This window comes from Parus major, chromosome 1A (assembly GCF_001522545.3).
Source record: "Parus major isolate Abel chromosome 1A, Parus_major1.1, whole genome shotgun sequence".
NCBI lineage: Eukaryota > Metazoa > Chordata > Aves > Passeriformes > Paridae > Parus > Parus major.
This window is the reverse complement of record NC_031773.1, coordinates 5568548-5584838: the sequence shown is the minus strand read 5'-3', so window position 1 is coordinate 5584838 and position 16291 is coordinate 5568548.

Genomic DNA, 16291 nt, shown 5'->3' with positions numbered 1-16291 from the left:
AAAATGAAATGCACAGAAATGCCAACGTTAAGACTGACAAGAAAACATCAACTCAAGCCCTTTTAGTGGCTGCACAGAGGCCATCTCTCATCACCTGGGCATGCTCTGCAGCTCTGCCAAGGGCTGTAACAGAAAATGGCTAATGAGCAGGCGTGGCTGACGTGTGTTTGAAACAGCTACACAAACTGCACATGCACCCAAACCACTCCATGCAGCAAAACACCAAACCCCTACAATGCAAATGGACAAGTTCCAGCTGGTTTTTAAGGCCTTCTCTGGAAATACTATATATTTAGGGGAGAAATTCAAAATCTACTTCTATATGAGATATTTTATTTCAGGATAAAGTGATAGGATTTTTGGAATACTATTTGAAACCATGTTTTTACTGCCTGGTACTTCCAGCTGATGTTGGGGCCAGTCATGCAGGGAATGGCTGCACTTGGCCACGTTCACTGTTGACCCTTAATATGGACACTGTGCAAATCAGTTTACCATGAGCATAAATAAAGAAGCCATGTCTTTTTTTCATTCCTTTTCACTGGAAACCTGGATTTCCTGTGTTTAAATACCATAATGTCAGACCTCTTTCCCAGCGTCGTTTCTGAGTCATACAGAATCTTCCTTTCCTATTACAAATCAGCACTATTGATGCTTTTCTGCAAGAACATCAGAAATGTGGCTGTGGCTCCGTTGCTGAGGTCCAAGGCCAGGAAATGAGCACCCACACGTTGCTGGCCATGTTTAGGGTTAAAACCTCATGTTCAAGCTCCAGAGCAGCAGGGTAAAGCAAATAGCACTCAAGCCCACCGCTGTTCTCTGCTGCCTTCCCTACCACGTAGCAACCTCAGATAATGGGTTTTCAGCTTATGACAGAAAAAATGTGGGCCAATCCCAGTGAGAAGGTGGATTTTTGGTGTCACACACAGACATAGGAGGAACCAGATTTTTTAGTGCTGGTCTGCTCCCACAGGCAGTGATAGCAATGCTGTTGTACAAGAGGGTAGGTCTTGGTGAGAAATTCAAAGCAAAATGACATCTTGGATGCTTCATAGCCTCTGAGACAAGCCTGGGTTGAAGTAAAATCATAGGGCAAGGTATCTTCAAATTTGGCAGCACAGGTCTTAATTTTTTGAGACGTCTGAATAGCAGGGTAATAATTCCATCCAAACTCACAGCATTTCTTGGCATTTCCAACAGTGAGAATGCCGCAGCTCCAGCCTGTGCCCCACTTGGAAGTTTGGAGGAAATCCTCTTGGGTATTATGCTTAGTCATGAGAAAATAAAATTGTGACAAGATTCGCTTGCCTAAAAGAAAGAGACAAAATTGTTTCTCTTAAAAGAAAATTTCAAATATTTATCTAAATGAGAAAACTGATTATTAAAAAAAAAGTTTCACTGCTGTTTCTTTAATTGGATAGTAATTTTAAAAACTGCAGTTGGAAAGGTGCACTTTGATGGGGAAACCACAGGTGAAACTAGTGTTTATGGCTGCTTTTTAATGTTTTCCAGATCAGTTTTAACACCACAAATTCAGTACAGAAAATGATAGACTTGGCTCCAAGAATGTCCACAACAGAAGGCTGAACCTGCTGCTGCTGATGCCAACAGCAGTGCTCCTTTGAGCTAATTTAAGACTTCTCAGTGATTTTAGGAGACTTTGACTTGGTCTGTACATCAAGAGGATGCATGTGAAGAAAGGAATACAAAGCCATGCCAAGCAAGAGACTTCTGTCTGCCTTAGGTACATGGTTGTTTGTGGGGTTTTAGGTTTAAATATAATGTCCTTCCACCACCTTTAAGCACATTAAATCCTTAGATCAGTTTAAGCTCTCTAAGATGACCTAAGGCCCTTGCTCATCTTAGATAGGTGAAACACTGTCCTAAAATATGCAAAAGCAAGGGAGAGGAGGTGATAAGTGGTTGCTGCCACTGCTGCTTTTCTCAGAGTGAGGAGGAAGTTTAAATTTCTGTCATGTTTTTAACCATTTCTGTAAAGAAGAATGAACAAGAGCTGATGTAGATGTGAATCCTCAACCTGAAATTAATTGCCTGAAGACCATCTGGTGCTTGGTTAAGCTCCCATGTGCTTATACTACTCATGAGGTTTACAGATCCAGCCAACCTCTTTAAGTTGCTTTTCTGCCCTGGCTTCATTCTCATCAGAATAAACCTCAGAAGTTAGAGGACAATAGTTTTGACAACATGAGGCTGCTTGTTTCCCTTTGGAAAATTGCTATAAAAGAAAATAATAACCAGGCTAAATACATCACTTAGAGGCTGCTGTGCCATGTGTGTATTGCAATAAATCTTTAAACCCAGGGTCATAAATCACAGTCATATAAAAGTATAGTGGGAGGAAAAAAAAAACCCTATCACAGCCACAGCAGAAGAGAGAGGAGTAACAAGGGGGTGTAGATGGATGTGGACAATGGGAGACCCGGCAGGACAGGGAGCAGGGAATAGATGAGAGATGGGCGGGACAGAGGGAGGAGGGACAGGAGATGTTCCCAGGGACAAAAGTTAGGGCAAAACCACACACCCCACTCAATTCCTGATGCTGAGCTCTGGGGTCCTGAATTTTGATGTTTCCCTGGTGCCAAGCACCCAGTGTAAAATTACCAGATATTTCATAACCTTAGAGAGCTGCATGGCCAACATAAACCCTGCTCACACATCTCCTCTCTCAGTCCCTGGGCTGTGAAGTTGGAGGTTTGGCTCAGGATCCAGGGGACTGCACCCCACCAATGAGCTAGGTACTGGTAAAAATGAGAACTGGATCTTTCACTAGTTAATTTGGGAAAATTGCCAAAGTGGCTTTGCATGCTTGGGTTTTGAGGGGAGTACTTTGGGACTTTACATCTCCAAATTTTATCTTGAAAGAATATTGGGTGATGAAATAAGGACTGAAAAGCTGCAAAAATATAAAAAAAAAAAACCCTAAGGTTCCCAAAGACTTCAAATTTGACACTAAAATAATTTAAATTGGAAAATATCTTTAAGATCATCGAGTCCCAGCACTCTCAAGGCCACCACTAATGTCCCCAGATGCCACATCTACAAGTCTTTCAAGTACCCCTAGGGCTGGTGACTCAGCCACTTCCCTGAGCAGCCTGTTCCAGTGCTTGACAACCTTACTAGTAAAGAGGTTTTTTTTCTAAAATCCAATCTAAACCTCCCCTGGCACAAGTTGAGGCCATTTCCTCTTGTCCTGTCCCGTGTTACTTGGGGAAAGAGACAAACCCCCACTTGGCTTCAACCTCCTTTCAGGGAGTTGGAGAGAGCAATAAGGTCTTCCCTGAGCCCCCTTTTCTCCAGGATGAACAGATGTGTGCTCCATACCCTTCCCCAGCTCTGTTCCCTTCTCTGGACACTCTCCAACCCCTCAATGTCTTTCTTATCGTGGGGTGCCCAAAACTGACCCCAGGATTTGAGGTGTGGCCTCACCAGTGCTGAGTACAGGGGTACAATCACTGCCTTGGTCCTGCTGGCCACACTATTGCTGATACAGGCCAAGATGTCCTTGGCTTTCTTGGCTACCTGGGTCCACACTGATAGCCAATATAGGTCTGCTTGGTTTTTGTTTGTTTTTTTCCCCAGAATTTCTCCCTTGCTCTGAACAGTTCAGCACAGGAAATTCATCTGCACAGCAAAGGAGCTGCCCAAAAAGTTCTCCTTCCTATTCCTGCTGCCCCGCACAGGGCACTCAGGATGGATCTGCCCCGGGAGACAGGAACGAGCCAGCGGGAGCTGTGCTTCAGGCAAACCAAGTGCAGTGAAAAGCTGAGTGCTCGGGAAGATCAGATCCCCGGTGCCGCAAATCGAGCACCCAAAATTAGCAAGTGCTTTTGATCATTTTGGCCTTAATCTCTCTGTGGCTCAGTTCCCCAGCTGGTGATATCGCAGGAGCGCTGTGCAGATAAATGCATTAATATTGATCAGACGCCGAGGCTTCACACAGGCTCGCGAGGAAATTAATGTTGAATGCAGCGTGCGGTTTGAGCAGCGTGTGTTAATGTGGCCTGGAGCAATTCGCCAGATTAAAATAACCCTGAATGCTAGGTGATCAGATAATTAAAGGATGCCTCACATTTGATGTGTAGAAAGGCCCACATTGTGGCTGTGCAGGCTGCTAATCCTGGTGTTTCCTGGCTCCCGAGAGTTTGACTTTACAACCTGACCGTCTTCTGCAAGTGGGGTTATTAACCCATGCCCTCAGGAAGGCAGGATTATCTGATCACACCTCTCTCTGCACCATCTCTATGCATGTGCCTGTTGGTCTTCACCCCCAAGAAATTTTGACTCTCATACCCATTTCCATCACAGACCAGCCCAAAAAGAGGAGTCAGCTGAAAATTAGAAGTCAGAGCAGAGAGAAGAGATCCAGTCATTCCTTCCTGGAAAGACATGTTGCCTTGTTTGGACACCAGTGAGCCCAGAGAGGCTGCAAGTGCAGAAGAGGACTCAAGTGTGTAGGATGTGGGGCTCAGCTGCTTTAGCTGCCCACTGCACTGTTCTTCTGTCCAATGGATTATCCATCAGGGAACTTGGCTTGTGAACCTCAGAATAGTACTTAGAGGCCAGATACTACTGCCTGTGAAGTACTCAGTAGTCACAGTTTTGCTGATTAGAACCATGGAAGAGCCTCTCTTCTCTCTTCAGCCTGTTCCATGCTTGCACACCCTGAGGATGCACCACATCTCCTTAGCTTTATGATATTTCACTGTTAAGGATGTAAATTCACTATGAGCTCTTGTCTTCCTGAGCTTGATGTGTTTATCTGAGCCATGTGAATCAACAGAACTCACTTCCAGGGGTCACAGGCCAGACTCACCCCCTCCAAAGGTGGTGGCTTACTCTGGATGTCACCTCCACTTGCACTGAGGACAATTGTCAATAGCCTCCAGCACCATCTCACCACACCAATGGAGTCAAATGATGAAAGTGGAGGGAAAAAATTAAATGACAGAGGCAGGGGAAGAAGATATGGAAAACCATTCACTTGCCTGCAAAGTAATCACTTTTCTCATTTAAGCAGAACACTCAGCTATCTTTTATATTGTTATTGGTAAGGTACTCCTAGAAGCTGGAAATTAATTTTTTTTTTATCTCCTCATTTTCTCTTTTCCCCATTTGGTGAACATTGCTATTTTTCCAGGTTTTTCACAGGACTGAAATGAACTTGGCTCATTTTGTTCTTTCCTTCCACAGACATTAACATTGCTGAATAATGACAGGAGAAGGAGCTTTGCTAATTAACTTTAGTCACCACATTAAATCCAGGCTGACACTCACATGCAAGGAGCAGCACAGTGCCAACAGCCAGTGATGGTGACATGGGACAAGAGACAGAACAGAGTCCTGTTGCCCAAATCAACTCAAAAGAAGTGTTATAGTTTTTATTAATGGGTAGATTCCTTTCCCATCCCAATGTATTATTTAGAGCTGCAACAGGGTTACATTGCAGGGACGACAATGAAAAGGTAACAGAAATGTTCCTGGATATATCCTGTTCTCTTCCAGGCCTGAAGTAGCTGGGTGGAGCTTAGCAGGTCAAAGGAAGCTGAAGATCCTCAAATCCAGGGTGGGACCAATTAAAAGCTCATGAAGAGGTTGGGGGAAAAAAAGAGCTGATTATTACAGAGGACATACATGAGAAAGGGGACTCACTAGCTTGGAAGGGAAAAGTAGAGTTTCACATAAGCATGAGCTTATTCAAATCTTAATTTCTGTTTTTTACATAAAACAATTTTGCAATGGGTTTAGGTCATGTCATAGTGCTCTCTGGGAGACAGACCCCAAATTCAGTGGGTGCTTCAGAAAAAGCATGGGAGCATCTTTCCTCCAGAGCAGGGACATCAGGATTGCCTTGGGCTGTGCCTGGAGCTCAGCTCTTCCTCCACGAGGGTAAATATCTGAGCTCAAACCCAACACCTGCATTGACAGAGGACAACACAGGGGGTAATTCTGCTCACAGGACAAGGCATTACTCATGGAGTAGCTGTAAACCTGGGATGAACTTTTGGATCTAGGCTTAATCACTGTCTTGCTCTGCACAGAGCAAACATCCCCATCAGCAGACGAGTGATGGAGCTTAGCTGAAGCTGCTCAAGGGCTAAATCTGTGCCCTCCACTTTTTGCAAGCCACACTCCATTTACACAACATAATTACCAGATGAGCTGCCAAGCAAAGAAGAGATCCAGTTTTGCAATTGTAGCCAAAAGCCTCAATTCACTGCCAGATCTGGAAAGAGAAGTTGCCTGTGTTTAGCAAAATCAAACATTTTTTGGAAAGATTTACTGGAATTCCTGACTTTCAGGGTGCCATGGCCAGTGTCAGCTGGTGAGATCCTTCCAACTGTGCAAATTCATGCCTGCTGGGATGTGAGCAGACTGTGAAAGGATCTTCAGAGGGTGGCTTATGCAGAGTTTGATGGTTAGGGAAAGGTTTTTAGTAGAAAGGTGAACCTCATATTCAGAGCTCTATAATTCAGCTGGACAAATGTGCTTTCACCTAATTGTGAAAGCTACACCCCAACAAAGGTTGTTACAAGGTTTAATCAAACCTGTGTCTCCAAGCCTTGTGCCACAATGCAGGTGTCTTTCTCTGATGGAGCTGGGGCTCACTTTGTGCTCTTTGAAAACTCATTTAATTGAATGGCATGTTTTAGGCACTCTCCTTTAATTAAATTTGCATGGGCATAAAAAGTAAGGAAAGACAGAATTCTTTGTCCAACTTTTCTCCTTTCATTTGGCAATATCCACTTCTCCCCCCATCATTAAGCTGCAAACTGTCACTCAAGTAAACCATGGACTGAGCAATGCCTTTAGAGGCTCTTGCTTGCCTGCCTTCCTTTGTCTCCCACACATGCATGGGGCTATGAGCAGTGGCTGCTGTGAACACTCTGCTCTATGGGCACATCAAACCCCAGCAGCTGTCACAAGGAGGCTCTTCACCTCAATTTTGTGGTAAACATTCATTTTTTTGAATCTATTTGCCATCAAGGCTCTTGTCTTGATTTATCCTCATTGCATGCTCTTTGATAAACATCGCCATCATCCTCATTACTGACGGGGAAAGTGAGTTGCAGAGAAGCTGGTGGCCTCATCATCCCAGTCACTGGCATGTTTTAGTCTGGTTTAGTCTCACTGAGGCTCATGGGCCTTAACACAACCCTGGACACCTGAACTTCAGTCCCTGTGTCATTTGTCCATGTCTCCAACTAAACCAATAGCCTGGAGTGAATGTTGTATCTCTTCAGCAGCTGTTCTTCCATCTCACTCTATTTGAGATTAATTAAATGGTGGTGCCCCATGTCTCTCCATGGTTCTGTGATGTGCCTGTGAGGCTCCATGGCTGGGCTGGGGCCTGCCTCTGTGCAGGAGAGGCAAGCCAAATCTCATGGAAAGAGAGCACCAAAGCAACTGTGAAAAGAGACAGGAAACACTGGGCAGGAGCAAACTCCTGCCAGATCCCTACAACCCCCAGGCTGTCATTGCTCCAAAAGCAAAAGCTCCCAGACACAGCATTATTCTATCTATTCCCACCTCCTCACTGTGCTTATGAAGACCCCACTGTAACTTCATACCTTCCTCTCTCTTTGTCTTCCTTCCTCTCCCAAATTCTAAATGGAGTCCTGGTTTTTGTCTTTTCTCCATACACTGCATCTCTCAGCTGATCACCATACCACCAGACAGGAATCTGGCCATTCTCTGCTCCTATGGGACGTGTTTTGAGTGAGACTGAGCTGTGTTTTACCATGTCTGTGTGTTTCCAGTGCCTGTGTAGTCAGACAAGATCTAATCTGGGCTCTGCAGGCAGCAGAACACTAGCCAGTGTGAGGTTTTACCTTGTGCACCACTGTTTTCCTCACTGAGCTTTTCCATGTACATTCAATCCCCTTAACTAAAAGCTTTCTGTCCTATGTGGCCTTTGTTTTGTCCCTGTTTAACCACACTTTTGAGCTAGCCTGCTGGAGAGAAAGTTTCATCCTGGTTCCCTCTTCATGATAAAACTTCAAATACTTGAGAAAAAGTTTCCCTTACAAGGTGGACCTTGGTAGACCATTCTGTAAGAGAACTGGAGCATGAACCTCACCTGTCTAACTTCCTAAAATATTGGGGCCCGTTGGCTTCTGTGTAATTTGCAGACATGGCTTGACTTGAATAATTTCCATCCTCAGAAGTCAATGAGCAGGTTGAGTTTTGGATGTCAACAATCCAATTGTCAGCTACTGTTGTCAGCTTCTTCTGTGTTTTAAGAAATCCTAGAGAAAAGAGATAATGTCCACCAGTTTATCTCCAGTGTAAGCTGTCATGCTCAAAATCTGTTTGCTTCAAGACTCATGACGGCTCAGACTGCAGAGCCTTGGAACTGTTATCCTGCCTCATCCAGCTGGATTGTGGGCACCACAGGAATGTCATACATCTGTTTTTCACAGTTTAATCAGCCTTAACTAAGAATGCTGGTCCAGGGTCAAATGATAAGGAGCTGACAGGAGGGTCTATATCTGACAGAGATACCTGAACACAGATAATCACAGATCTATGGGCAGATGACTTCACCAGTGGGAGAAAAGCCTTGAAATTAAGGTGAGCTCACCCTACCCTCATACACCTGCTTCCAGCCTTCTGCTAATTTGGGAAAACAATCACCAAGTATTGCAGGGACTGTCTGGAAAGATTCAGATTTCAGACTTCATGGAGATTGTGCATGCACTGTTCATGTTCAGTCTTAGTTTTGGGTGTGCAGATAAAACCATTGTTCCCTGTCAGAGTGGAACAACTGGGGATTCATGCTATGGATGAAGGCCTGGAAAAAAATAATGCATCTAAGACAGACCCTATGCTAATACCTGCTGCTGTCTCTTCCTTAAAAACCTTGAATATTAGAGTCTGCTTGACCCAGCTTATTTGACTCTTAATTTATGCACCATATGGAAAAATGAAATTTAGAGCAGGTGGGGTAATTTTTCAACAAAATCTCCTTTACTTAGTGAAAAGGCCTGTTCCAGAAATGCCTTCCATTTTCCTGGAGAGGGATGCAGCTTGATGATGCCATGTCTTATTATAGCACTGTGACATGGGTCTTCTTGTACCCTGGGTTACTCTGTGTTTGTCAGGGGCTGAGCACACAGGGTGGCTGTTCAGACAAACAGTTCCAGGAACCCGCTGCACCAGCGAGCCTGGAATTGCCACATCTGTGATGTTTTTGAACCAACACAGGCTCTTTTATTTTTCCTGTTACCTCCCAGCACAACAGCCCCATCTGCCCTGCCATTGCTTCCCATACCCCAGCTCTGTGCCATTTCTTCTTCCAGGAGGACTCTCTGCACTAACACACACAGCACCTTGCTCTCCCTAAAAATTACCTCCCAGACAGAAAAAAAAAAAGGTTTCTTTTTGCCAGAGAATGGTTTCCTTCAGAGTATATACTATGTGAGGGAAAAAAAGGGATGCTTTCATTTCTTTCCTATCTTTTCCTTACTCTTCTTAATATTCCTCCCTTATATTCCTCTATGCTGTCATAAGAAAAACAAATTCTCCTTGCTTTCTCCCTTAAGAGAAGTCAGGATTAATTTGGAAAAACCAAGCTGATAGCCATGTGGGCATTCATGTGTCTGAACAGTGGGAATATTTTCCTGTTAGGGAGCAATTTTTATTAAAAAATCCCAAGGGATGGCTGTAGTTTGGAGGCAATGGGTGCATAAACTGATGGTGTGGGGGTAGATCTTGTGGGTTTCAGAAGCAGGGGACTGCTTCTCCTCATGGGATACATGGTATATATGGTAGAGACTGTGGCTGAAGCAGTTTCATACCAGGCAACTTAACATCCTGATTTTATCCAGCTGTGACAAATGGTTACCAACTTCAGCATTCCAAGTGCCAAGCAGTAACCAACAGGTCTGAACGTGACACCTCACCATCATCATCCAATGTCAGTTTAAAGCCAATGCAGCAAGATTGTGGTAAAATTCCAGTGGAGAAATCAAAATACAGATATTCCCAGTTTGGCATGGTGGAAACCGTAGAAGTGCAAGGATCTAAATAAAGAGAAATTATAGAGATATTCATAATTGGCACAGCCTTTTACATACTGTAGAGGAACAAGGGACATTTTGGGAAAGTTGATTAAAATTTAGTAAGAAAACACAATTCTTAGGACAGAATTCAGCATTTCTTCCATCCTTGTGTGCTCAGTCCTGGTGAAGTGCGGCTGTCTGGGCAACAAAGGGCTTTCACACCTTCCCAGTCCTGCCATTCAGCATGGCAGGGGCAGAAAGGACTCATTTATGGGCTTTAAGATAAATCCTTTTCTACCCATTTCCCCCCTTTTCTAGCAATGCACTTATTCACCACTATGAGTTTCTTTGGTTGGGCCATTTTCAACCTTAGTAAAATGAATTTGCATCCAAGGAAGCATCTTTTCTACTTAATGGCTTGGCAGTGTGGCCTTGCTTGGGATGCTCTGCCACCCTGATACTTATTGATGCTAAACCAATATTAACCACAGCAAAAGGCTCTCACACAGCCTGTTTGTGCCTCTGATTTGCCCTTTGCTGAACTGAGAAATCAAGGACTTGCTTTGCTTCACCATGCCCTCCCTGCGGGAGTGACGCTCCCAAAAACATTCCTCATTCAGCAGTTTCCTCAAAATTCTGCCTCCAGGCCTCCTTTCCTGCAAAAGCTACAACAAACATCATCCTAATTTTGCAGCTGAGATGAAGCAGGCCTCTCCAGCCAGGATTGCTTTATATGAAATGGCTGCACGCTCCTCTTGTTCCCTGGAAACGCCTCAGAGTAAAAACATCACCTTTTTGATCATCACATAATAGAAGGAGGAAAGTCAGGCCTTTTTTTTCTACACAGCAGGTGGCATTGCACAGAGAAAAATAAAAAGGGATATTTCCCCCCCACCCCCCCAAACTTTACATAGATAAATTGAAGGCATGAGCCAACAGTTATGGTCCCAGCATCCTCCTGATCATGCCCTGGCACCAAACATGAGCAGGAGACACCAACATCCATGGAGGAGATGATGCCAGAGCCAGGCAGGTGCTTGGGGCAGAGCTCTGTCACAGGGCTGGGGAAGGATAGATCCTAAGCAGGTTGTTTGAATGTAACACAGGGTTGGCTTTGAATGCTTGGTACATAAGCAGGAGGGCATAAGGTTTATTTTTTATGCAAAAGCCCTGGTTTGTGTGGAGAGCTGACCCAGGTGGCACCAAGATAAATATGAGCTGCTTCCCAAAATCATTTCCTGCACCTTTCCTGCTCCCCACTGGCCCTCAGTTGGTGTTAAAAAAGCCACAATGCTACTCTTTGAATCACTTTTGCCTGTATGGCTGTGGTCAGCATTTCAGAGGGTATAACTTTGGAGCTGTGCTGATTTCTATCAGCAGAGAACATGGTTCTTTAGGGGTTTTTTGAATAAGAAAAGATATGTGCTAAGAAGCGCGTTTGTTTCCACTTTTGTATCTGAAAGGCAACTATTCTTGTTTAGGGAGAAAATATAAAGCCCTGTTGGCAGCTCCTTCCTAATGCATAGAATAAAAAATTCTTTTTCTAACCATAAGAAAACATTTTTTTCCTCTTTCTCCACACAACTGAAAATGTGAATTCATGACTCGTTTCCTGCACTCTTGACCAAGAAGTCCAAATGCAAATTATTTTTTTTTTTGCATTTATCCTGAATGCCCAGCTCTCACAGCAGAGACAATGAAGTGACATCCCCCTGATCTGCTCCCCAAGGGAGGCAGGGCTGCAAGTGCTGCCCATGCACTCATTAACTCACACTACAGGACAAGTCCTGCTGCTGCCACCATATACCCAGAACTCTGGAATTATTGTGCCTACAGTCCCGGGAAACTGTGCTGGGGTTTTGCCCAACAAGGATCAATATCTCTTTAGAGATGCAATCAAGTTTTCCCAATGTTTCAGAACATATCTAAAGAATGGTGATGCTTTAGTAGCTCAAGGACTGTACCTGATACAGACTACAATGGGACTGATGCAGAATAGCTGTTGTATTAGAAATGACACAACCAAGAGCATTTTTTAAAAAATTGTTTGATTCTGGATATCTAAAATCTGTGGCTGCTTTAATGATTTAGTCCTCCTTCAGAGAGAAAAGCAGTACAGCTGGTGCAATGCTTCAACATCATTATATTTACATTAATTTATATCAGAAAGACAGTGAAAGCACACCCATCTGAAAGCTTTCATACTTCTATAAAATCTGAGACCAAGTTTGTGAACTAAACCTGAAATCTCCATTTTCACAGCCTTCTTCATGGGGTCTTTCTGCTGTGAGAGCTGTGCTGAGATTTCTCCCCAAGGTGGGGATGTGCTGCCAGTCCTACAGGATCCAGCCCTACATTTGCTGGTGCAGAGCTGTGCTAAATGAAGGAGTCTTTTAGATTGAGACAGGCTTCTGTGCTGCAGCCCAGCACAAGGCTTGAGAGCAGGTCTGTGGGTGTCCTTCTTCACCATTCCAGCTTTAATGGTTTTTCACAAGAAATATTGGCTTTTGTGCCCCCTTAGGTGAATTGGCAGGCCCTAATGAGCTGTGAATGCAATTTAATAACACTCAGTTCATAGGACAGAAATGGTTCTGTAGAAGGCAATGAGGGAAGGGTGGGAAAGGGGAAGGAAAGCACAGAGGTGCATGGCCTCAGACCATGAAAAAAGCCAAAGCTGAAATGGTAAGAACTTGCAGAGGTTTCAGACTAGAAACGGCCAGAAGGAAATATTAGCTTCTCCCAGATAGTTTTTGGAAATTATTAAGTTATTGTCTAGTGTTAAACTGCTGTTCCCAACCAGGCTTCAGGAGCTGTGACAGAAAGGGTAGAGGTGAGAAGCTGGTCTGGCATCGGAGACCCTTGTAAACAGGCTGGATGCTGCAGAAGCCACAGAAGTAGCAGTGCCAAGGGTGAGGCTTTGCTCCAGGATGGTGTGGTTGGCCTTGCTCTGAGATGAGCAGCCACACTGCAACACCCCAGACTGAGGGGCTCAGCCCACACCTGACTCTGGGAGTGAGAAGCCTCTGTGAGATGTCCAAGATGCTGGGGCAAGCACAACAGTACAGAGCAAGCTCTGACCCAGATACTGATGTGATCCCAAGAATTCTGTACCTGTGGCCAGCCCCTGGCCAGTCTAAGCCAGAAGCTCTAACACTGCTGTTGAGGGCTGAAAAAAGGAGTTCCAAAGCACATTCCCTCAGCAAATTTGCTTTGGCAGCCTCTTCCAGCACAGCACCAACTTCTGGGAGGTAGCCATTGCTTAGCTGGCCTTCATTACTGTAACCTGGGCATCGGGATTTCTGGGCATTGGGATTTCTGGCTCCCTCTTTTTCCTCTCTCATCACTCTCCAGAGCAGTTGTTGGCTCCACACACGCCTAATTTGCCTGATCAATCACTTTAGACTGAAAATATGCTTTGCTTTCTTGCTTCTCCGGCCTTTTTTTTTATTTTTTTTTTTTCTTATATATCACTGCTTCAGGAATCACCTTTGTAGCATGCTCACCCTCAACCCCAAGGACAGGTCAGTTCCCAGAGTCTTTGGACAAGATGATGCCATCTCATGGACAGCATCTCCAGCTGTGGAAATAAATTGGATTATTGTAACATTCATTTACATCACATAGCAAGGCACCGTGTAAATCTGCTCCCTTCTCCTCATTCCCCCTTGGGAATGAATCTTGGAGAAGGTGTGTGGTTTCTGCAGGGGGTTTTGGTTCTCCAGGGTGGGTGGGCTGTGTTCTCTCTGTGTTTCCTGGGATTCCTCTATTTAAGAAACAAGCTGTTGCATAACTGTGCACGAAGCCATGCACACATTCATAAACCATCTCCTCCCACACACCCCAGGCACAGCTGAAACACACAAGCTGGAACAAAGAGCCACCTTACACTGCCCTAGAGATACATAACAGCAAGAATATAGGCAATAATGCATATTTTATGCTTCCTTTTTAATTTTTTGATGTCAGAGTACCAAACCTGGAATAATTAGGTTTGTATCCAACTTGCAAAAGCTCAGCTCAGTAATTAGAAATTTATCACTGCAAAATGCACGGTGTCATTTTCTACGACAGGATCCAGTTCAATAAATATCATCAGCCAGGTCAAACTGAACACAAATATTGCTTAGATTGAGTTAACCATCTCTCTCCAGCTCCACTCTTTATTTTTACCCCTATATTCCATTCTAGTTATCTGTCCCTTAGTTTTATTTCTCCTCTACAATTCCTCTTCATCCTAAAAAAAAAATCTGAATTTCAAACTACTGGAATTTACTGAAATATGACATTTAACAAAATCCAGCCTTTAGTTACTGAAATCCTAAACAATTGTCCCAATTTTCTCCAAATTAATTATATTTATTTTGACAAAATATGCTCTTATGGTACAAAAAAAAAATAAAAATAAAAATATATATATCTATATATATAAATAGACCTGAATGCTATTGCAAGAAAAAAATGTATAGGTTAGGATCTAAATATCATAAATTCTACTTTAATTCATATGCAAATAAAAGATTCTGAAGACAGAAGGCAAGATATTATCTCATCTTACTAGTATTTTGGGATTCTTACTTAATTTAAAGATGTCTTTCACTTTATTGATGGCAAAACGTATCCAAACTGGGAGAATTGCCTTTAATTAGGAGAAGCAAGTGCTGGATCTATGAATGGAAGCATTTGTAGGAAGTATGCAGCCAGGATTATCCTATTTAACAACCTGTTGGAGGCTCATGGAAAATGCTGTGAAATGTTATGGGCTGAGCACCAGCTCAGTGCACACAGGACTGGGGGCAGAATGACGGACGTAACTCCAGTGGGAGACAGAGATGGGAGAAAGGTGTGTCCAGATGTCGAGATGTAAAACATATCCCACTTTCAATCTCAAGGACTCTTGTGACTGCTCTGTCTCCATCTGTGCCCACAAGTGGCCCATTTCTATCAATTCTGACAGCTAAAAATCAGATACATCAAACACTTTCATGATTTGTGAAAAACAGTGGTTGGTAGAGTGTGGAATCAGTGCCTCCCCTAATGGCAGCAGTGTAAGGGCAGCAGATGTCTGCTTGTCCTTCTGGCTGACCAGAGAGCCCAGGAGCTGGAGAGCCCAGGCACAGATCAAAATTATCTGCAGGAGGTTGTGCTTGCCAATGGCTGAGGGACACAGACAGAAGTCTGAGGATGAGCTTAATGCAAGGGAATCTGTGTAGGTACAGAGGATGGGAAGTTTGGAAACCATAATTCGTTTTCCTGTTATTTGCAGAACAATTATTTGTTTTAGCCTCTGTTTTGGCTCCCTCGGGTCCCTTTTTTACAGGGATACTCAGTCCTGCAGTTCTTGCCAATGAAGGTCCTCTCCCTGCAGTTTCAGGTTCTCTGGGTGCAAGGCATGTGCTGCAAGGCCTGAATCCCATCGAGGGATACCACAGGAGAGAAGGCAAACTACCAAGGAATGTCCCATTAGGGAACACCTCCTTTTCTCTGGTTTTAGGTGCAGTTTTCTGCCCATCACCATGGAGTCCCTGAAGGTCATGGATGCAATCTTAGGTGCCTGTAAGGGATGACCAAGGCAAGCAGCACTAATTTCTCACCTGAACTACTGCACTGCTGATGGAAAAGCTTCTGTGATTGAGAAAGGCTGAAAGCCACTATTTTCCCATGTTTTACAGCAGCCTTTTCTGGCCTGAATCTCTGTGTAAAAAGCTCATCCTGCCACTGTGTCTCCTCCCTTTCCCCATGCTCCTTCCAGCCTGGACATGGGTGGGAGAAAACCAGTTGAGGAGGCTGCTGTTGCTGAGGCAGAACCTCCTGCCCAGGGGGACCTTCTGCAGTCAGAAGTCCTTGATGAAGAAGCCTGAGGAAGATGCCTGAGCAGCAGCAGCACATGATGCTGTTCCCAGGCCCCAGAGGTTCCCAAAAGCTGGTTAATACAATTCCAAACAGAAACCTGCTTCTCCAGCTGTAAATGTCAGACACCAGACTGATGGTTACACGTGGCAGTTCCAAGTGTCTGGAACAACTCAGGTTAATTTATTTCAGGGCTGAGTCCTGTTTTTCTCCTATATTAAATTTAAGGAGGGCTTTGCAACCATGAAGTCAATACAGCCCTGATCTCTTGACACATGAAAGCTGTAGGATGAATAACTTATTAGTACCCTCGATAATGCAAAACACTTCAATATTTAGGACTAATTCAGATTTCCTACTGAAAAAAAAAAAAAAAAAAAGAAAAAAAGATATGTGAACAATATTTGCAGCCATGTGCTCAA